Source organism: Bombus fervidus, chromosome 1 (genome assembly GCF_041682495.2).
Source record: "Bombus fervidus isolate BK054 chromosome 1, iyBomFerv1, whole genome shotgun sequence".
NCBI lineage: Eukaryota > Metazoa > Arthropoda > Insecta > Hymenoptera > Apidae > Bombus > Bombus fervidus.
In genome coordinates, this window is record NC_091517.1 from 12536803 (window position 1) to 12544635 (window position 7833).

Consider the following 7833-nt stretch of genomic DNA (forward strand, 5'->3'; position numbering starts at 1 on the left):
TCTGTTTATGAAATTGAATTTGTTTCTCGCCACTTTAAAAATACAGCTGAGCCAAGTTGAACGAAATCTTCTTGAATAGATACGTGAAAAAAAGAAAACGCATATCATACAGCGTGTTTTAGATTTTTATGATAGTTGAAAGTAACACGAAAATAGTATATGAACACTAAACCTATAAATATTCCATTAAAAATTGTAATAAGACAATGATACATGAAATTGGAATTTGAAAGAAATAAAAATCTCTAAATATTCTAAGAACGATAGCAAAGTACGAAATATGCACTTTGTACGCACATGTAAATACGAAGTAATTTTGTTATACTTTATAAGTAAACAATTCTATATACGTTCCGATCAAACGCACAAATATTAAAGTGTCTCCATTCCACAGTAGCGTTTGTTGACACCCAAATTTGCAACAGTACGCTCTTAACGTGACATTAACTCGAGCGCAGAGAATCCATTCGGTCCGACTAACACATTCGGGCCGTACAACTAAATGGCGTTATGTTATCTTGAAACGTCAGTCTTGTCGGATCGTAACGAGAAACATCGCGTGACAATGGTAAACTATATTTCTGTCCGTGTTCTCGTGCCATGATGAATCGCGAATCCATCGTTCCTATAATATGCATCGAAACAATTTATCTGTTTCCATCTACAGATGTAGTCTTTCGATATAGTCCGCTCTGGAAACCGTCCAACCGGTAATCACGTGGCAATAAAAGAACTCGTGCTCGCTATTTAGCGAATGTATCAAACCGCGTGATAGAAGCACTATTTTACGCGAAAATAAACAACGTCGGTGATAACTGCGTTGTCCACAACGATGAAACGACGAGTCATATCGATGTTCATCCTAGAATTAACATGGTCAGTAAAAGGAAAAAAGGATAGAAAGCAAAGAAAGAGAGAAAAAAAGGGGTACGATATACAGTTCGCTTATTCAGCAGCGAATTATCATAGAAGAGATACGGGTCGCAGAAGGTTAGCTAGGACGAGAAAGGAAAAAAGAAAGAAAAGGGGAACGAGAAAGTACAAGATCAGCTTTTTCCATCGTCCGAGCGATTTTACGATCTCGTAGGAAAATAGAAAAATTCTTACCATTCAAAATGCCTTATTTATGATGCAAATTCGGTACGCAGGCTGCAACTCTTCCGACAAGAGTATAACAGTAAAAACAAACGGACAGTTTTTACGGCGCGTATATTCCGTCTGGCATAGAATTAAGGAACGAACGCAGAGGGAAGGGCGAAGATAGTGCGGCGAGAAAGAGCAACGGTGGAATAAAACAGGGGGGTGAGAGGGTGCAGCGACATTGAAATTTTACATATGCATGAGCCATAAACGTACAAGAATATTTCCGTCGAGGGCGACAGTGTTATCAATCGACGAGACGTAGCAAGGAACGAAAGAAATTCAGCGAGACGAAGTGAAGCAGGCAGACGCGCGGAAAGCAACGACGGAGCAACTATCTCTCTCTCTCTTTCTTTCGGTCTCTTTCTTTGCTTCGAAGAGTGCGCGATGAGAAAGATGCAGAGAAGTCTGATGCAGCTGTAGCTGCGTGCGACGTTTATACTCGTATCGCGTGTATCCATTTTTCCCCTCTTCCTCTTTTACTCTTTCTTCTTCTTCCTCTGCTTTCTTCCTCTGCTTTCTTCGTCTGGCTCGTTCTAGCTTCGCGTCCCCCTTTTCGTCTCTCACCTCGTTCAGGGGTAGTTTTCATCCGCACTTAAGAACTCTTAGGCTGAACGACGCGTTACGAGTATTCAAACAGAAGTTTCACTCTGTCGAAATAGTATATCCAAGTCATTGAGTGGTGACGGTGTTTTTTTCTCCTTCCCATCTGCATTGCGAGGGAAGCGGAGTATAAACGCGTGGCCAAGAATTATTTAAACGCAGCTAGCTCTACTACCCCGGTGTGTAACGGTGTAAAACACACGCGAAACAACGTCGCCGGATATTGGCTTCCATCCACGGGGTCTGCTGTTTTCGAATCGAGTGGCGTGCTCGTTGTTTCAACAGATGGAGTTTCAAGGTGGCGGTTTCGGTGCCGTTGATAGAAACGCACAAAGTGGCAGGAATTTGTACACGAACACCGGTAGTTGAAAGGAAACGCGGAACATGTCGTACTGTGATCTTCCTTTTGATCTACAATCGCTTTGTTGCACTTTACAGGTCTACCGAATATCTGTTTCTCTGTCTTTCTATCTCTGCTCCTTCTTTTTCTTCTTCCTTCCATTTCTTCTTTTCTTTTCCCCGTTTTTTTTTTCTTTTTTTTTTTTTTTGTTTTCGCTTCCTTATAGTCGGTGAAGCATCAAAGCGTAAACGAATCAAAGTAGCAGTTTGTTGCGTCGCCTGATGATAAATCTCAACGGAGGAGGGTAACAAACCACGAGTTCGTTACGGTTGCACCTGTTATATCATATTTCGTCGTGCGCTTATTATAACCCTTGAGAACTAACTTGCTATTCAATTTGCGAATTTTCTTTAAGTAGATGAGTTTTTGGTCGTTCATAGTTGTTCGCGTAATTGGCTAATCTGTTTGCAGAATTTTAGTTAGCTGTTATATTAAACCTTCTTTGAATGCTCTTGACAATCAAGTAGCTGCTTTGTAATCTTTCGATGTTTACGTAATATTCCTATTAACCGTTAATTGGCGCAATATCATATAAAATTTAACATAGTAGAGTACCATACTTTAGATATTTTAGTAATATGCTATCTGATTATTCAATTTTGAAACTAAAGTTAGAATTTAAACTAACGTTCGAATTCGTGGTGAATCTATAGCAGTCTATGTTAGAAGATAAGGGTACAAATCGAGATTTCGGTTAACAAACTTCTGTATGAATATGCAAGTTACATCCTATCATAATGATAACACACAATGTAATTCAAATTTCGATTATTTTCACGTGGTATTTCATCGTGATGGTATCGCATGAATTTGGAATATAGACGTGTAGCCGAGATTAACAATTAGTGTCGTAAAATAACCAATTCTACCAATTCCATTTGTCCAATATTGCTAGATTAATGCACGCGAAATATTATTCCTACGAATAAACGTCTAACCACGAGTGAGTAGCTTCTCGAAAACGTCAAACATTTCATGTAAGTGATTACAAACTAGCTATATAGTTTCATTATCTTAGATTCACTAGTTCAGTCAGTTGTAAAATTCAAAAATTATTAAGACTTAGATGTAACAAAATTTCGTCTCTTACAGCTTTTTTGGTCTCGTATAAATCACACGAATATTCTGATTATTTACGACGATCAATAACGACATTTTAATATCTTTGTTATAAATCTCCTTATCTTTGAATATATCTACGTGATTTACAGAAAATTTCTTCTTCCATGATAAACGCTTGATAATTTAAACTTCGAGCATATGTAATAAATTTTTGAATTTATTGAAAGATACGATATTTCTTTCACATGCGCCAACTCGATATCTGTTTGATAATTTCACTCCATTTATAATCTTATTAGGCTTTTAACAATAAAAACAAAGAAAGACTCGGGCAAGTCCTTAAATATCAACCAAGCTATTTCACATGTTAAATGCTATTCTGTATAACGTGATTATTAATATTTATTTCGTAGAAAAGGATTGAAAGCGTGTATTGTCAATATCGTTGTTAAAAACGAAGAAAATCTTGAAGATAAAGAGATAATCGGGAAGCTTTTTAAAAAAGCTGTCTGTAAGACGAAATGATGGATAGAGTTATTAATAACATGAGAAATTTCACTTTTAGTTTTCTAATATTAGCTTTAATTGGTAGTTATAACTTTATTCTGAAAAAAGCTTCGTTCTTTTCATATTTGCGAAATAATTAAAAATTTCATAACGATTTAACCATAATATACGCTATGAAATATACTATACTATTTGATCACGATAAATAGTACACTCGAGCTTACATATTTATCACGAACTTACAGATCCGTTTACTTTTTAAATCCTTCATTCTCGCTTCTTTATCATTTCTTTATCATATTATTAAACTCTCCAAAAATTAAATTTTTCCTAAGAAAAATGACGCATTACTTTTCTCTTCAAAATTATCAACAATTCGAACTATCCTCTGCGCTGACAATAACCAAAGCAGCATTTCCCTAAACCATACACGTCGAAATATACTCGACAGACACTCCACTAATTTCCACGGCGAGCTCGCAACCCCCTTTCTCATTCAAACGCCAGAGAACAGAAGAATCAACCGCGTCGATAACCCCGGTGTATTCCACGGCGCGGAGTGCGACGATATTAATATTTTTCAACGGTGCACCAGCGGCGAACGGGGGAGTGCAGCTCGCAACCCCAGCGCGTTAAAAAGCGCGCGGCAACCCTCCAGGAAAATGAATAGCCAGCCACGGGGTGGCGAGAGGGGTGTTTTTGCCGCGGACGGAACTTTATCGTCTGGCAAACTTTATCTTTATCGATGCGTCGCACGAATCTCGTCGCGAGACGGAATCCGAAGAGTCGTGTTCCCTCGACCGAGGATGTCGCTGAAAAGCGGCAGATTTTCCAGCGGACTGGCCACGCAACCGTGGGACGTCTGGAGGTGAAGAGGCGAGTCGATTTGAGCTCTGGTGAGCCAGTTTTTTTCTACACATCGCATCGTCTTGAAGAGAGAGCCTCTCGAAAGAGGAATCCGTGAACGACGTGCGCGATGTTTCCATAAAGTTAGCGACGTCGCGCTTCGGGGAATAAATCCCTGGCTGAGCGTAAGGTAAATTGTTCGAGCCACGAAGATTGGTAGAATGAGCGAGCGCGTGCGATGGCTGAAAAAAGCATGGAATAAAAATGAGAAATGGAGGTGGCGGATTGATAGACGCGGAGGGATAGAAAATGGCACTAAGAGGAGAAGACAACGAGAATGAAAGAACGAAGAGGAAAGAGATAAGAAACGCGCGGCACGTTGAGAGGTCTAACTTCGAAGATACGTACTACTTCGCGGGTTTAAAAATTGAATTGAAACTCCTTCAGCGCGGAATGTTACGTAGTTGCTGTTTGAGTTTTATTTTCGACACGAATGATTCTGTTGGATTCGCGGTACAAGGCAGATCGAATGAATTTATAAAAGAAGTTGGTGAATGGAGAAACACGAGCGTAACAACGTCGATGTAAAAGAAGTTGCGCGAGGTTGAGAAAGTGTCGGCAGCTTTTTTGTGTAGCGTACATGTGTATATTTACGAAGATCGTTGAAAGTATGGTAAATGGGAGAAAAACGGCATACATCACCACGACCAGGAGAACATCGTCTTAGACACACGTTGATCAAACGTTTTTTCCTTCTCTTAGCCCGCATTACGGTTCTACCCGTGAATGTCTCAACGCACTCTACTAAAGGAATGGACGAGGGAAGAATGAAAAATACAAGAGAAATGGATAAAAAAGGAGTGCGCGGCTAGAAGAAAGTGAAAGAAACGGCTGGAAAATTAAAAGAACGACGTCGGATAAGTCTCTGTGGATGGGAGGGTGGCGACGGGGGGCAAGACAGAAAGGGAAATAGATCGATAAAGAGGAAAGAACAAGGGAAAAGGTGGTGCGAGACAAAGATAACGGTAGATCGTCTACGGAGAAAAGTTCCGTAATTTACTAAATGCCAGTCTACCGCACCATGCAAATTCCTTGACGTCGGAAACTTAACCGAGATTCGAAAACTTACTTCCGACGATGAAGGTTAATCTCGACGGGCCGCGTCGAAGGAAACGGAACGAAAGAGCTTACATATTCGGGACACCCGCTCTAAATTTCCCCGGCGAGCAGAGCAGGCCGCCTTCTGTCGTCGATTATTCGAAATTACGAATTCTGATCGGACGGTCTCCGCCGTATCTGGAAAGTTAATGTCTTCACGGTTACATTTCGTCGCGTGGCAGCCGAAAAGGTCGAAGAAGTCAAGTTGACCTGCCACCGAGAAACGGTACGAGAGTAAACGTTGGGTTCCAATCCATTTTTGTCGAAAACAGTGGCGGTCCTGATGTCGGACAAGGACCCCTTATGTTCGCTCGCTCGTTCGACTCTCGCGTGTTTCACCGTGATCCAAGCGAATTCGCATATTATCGTGTAATCATCCGACGTGGTGAAAAATTACGCGGGGCGCGTTCCGAGACGCACGCTCGAACGAACGGTTTCGCAAATAACCGATAATTTAAAGCAAACGATCACCGACTCTATCGCGTTGTTCGCGCGTAATATTTCTTCTCGTTTAGTCAACAGCCAGCGTCCTTTTTCTTGCCTTTTTTCTTTTGCGTAGTTCGTACACGCTGGAAAGAACGCGTCGTATCGCTGCACGAAATATTATATCAAACGGGAAAGTTTTACGTAGTCGGCAGCGTACACCGGGATCCTGTATTCGTTTGAACGTGAATCATTGCATAGACACAAAAAACGTGGAGTTAATCAACTATGCGGATGATAAGAATAAACCGTATAAAAGGGTGAGTGTCTTTTCTCGCCGAATAATTATAGCACACGGGCGTGGTGGATGAAAGAAGCGTAAAAATTTCAGCGGGCTACAAAAGATTGTAGAAAAGCGCAAGACGAACGGGATGAGAGTAGAGAAAAACGAAGGAAAAAAAGAACCAAGGAAAAAGATAAAAGAACGGAGGGGTGTTCGGGCAACGACAATGAAAGTGAGAAAGGAACGGGGTTGGTCGGCTCTTTTTTCGCAGGCCCTAATGGGACCCACGTTCCTGTCAGCCGGATTAACATCAACCGTAGGCACCTGTAACGTTTGCAACGCTAGCCCGCGGTAGATGTTTATCTCTGAGTAAACGAAGTTTGTCGAAGGGCCGGAGATTCGGAGGAGTTAAACAAACCTGGGTATATAGAATTAACTCGGTGGCAAAGAATAATTTCCAAGGGGCAGAACATTTCCGGAAGAAACAGGCAGAAGCGAGTGTACGAAGTAAAAGTTGGATGATTAAATTTTCATTGTATTCGTTTAAGCTGTCGCGATGAAGGCATCTAAAATGAAGTTGATGACGAACAATTAAAGCACTTCTGCGTTTCACGATGCAACGCAGTGGAATGTAATACACCGTTGCATATTTCATTCTCGCGGGAATACGCGACGGCGTTTCTTTAGGAAAGACATTTTTAAAATATGTTTCGTCGAGCAAAGGGCAGGAAGATAGAGGTGCTGGTGCTAGGGGCAGAAGTAAAAAAAAAGGAAGAGGAAGAGGAAGAAACGAAAGTACTTCTTTTACGAGGAAATATGTAGCATTTCGGTCTACCGGGAATAAGGTTAACGTCGTAAAGGACACACAATTTGTCCGCGACAAAAAAGAAAGTCGGGGCTTACGGGAGAAAAACCGGCAACGGAGAAACGCTCAAAATGCTGAACTCGAAGTAATGTTTGTCATAATTAAGCCGGGGACTAAATAAACCACCCGACCGAGCGGCGGAATGATCAGTCTACGCTGGTGAGGTCTCTCCGCGTTTGTTTTTGAGAAAAAACAGTCGGTGCAATCCAACTTGCACGGATAATGCACAATGAAGAGAGTCGACGCGAGAGCAGTAGCGGAGAAAGAATCGAAAGAAAAAGAAAAGAAGAAATATCGGAGAGAAGAGAGCGGCGAATAGGAGAAAAGAAAAGAAGAATCGAATAAGAGACTGAGCGTAATTGAAGATAGAAAGAATAGAGAACAGAGTCTGACTTTTATTAGAACGAAATTAATTCGAAATCCTCTCGTTGGGCCGAAAGACCGGCCATTAATCACGATCGACCTTAAACGTATGTACCCTCGAATTCTAGCCGATGAAGATCAATTAATTTCGCTAGCCAGGTATCTCTAATACCGTGGGCCGAT

At 41.2% G+C, this 7833-nt stretch overlaps 1 protein-coding gene across 6 annotated transcripts in view; it reads right to left on the reverse strand.

The window, feature by feature from the left end:
- LOC141445772 (uncharacterized) overlaps nt 1-7833 on the reverse strand; it is a 109720-nt gene that overhangs the window by 78429 nt on the left and 23458 nt on the right. Inside the window, exon 3 of one of the 6 annotated variants that reach the window (XR_012453379.1) lies at nt 3694-4800. The exons of the other annotated variants lie outside the window; for them this stretch is intronic. The gene's annotated coding sequence lies outside the window, so the exon portion shown is untranslated. Of the gene's footprint in view, nt 1-3693; nt 4801-7833 lie in introns of those variants that run through there. 6 annotated transcript variants of the gene reach the window in all.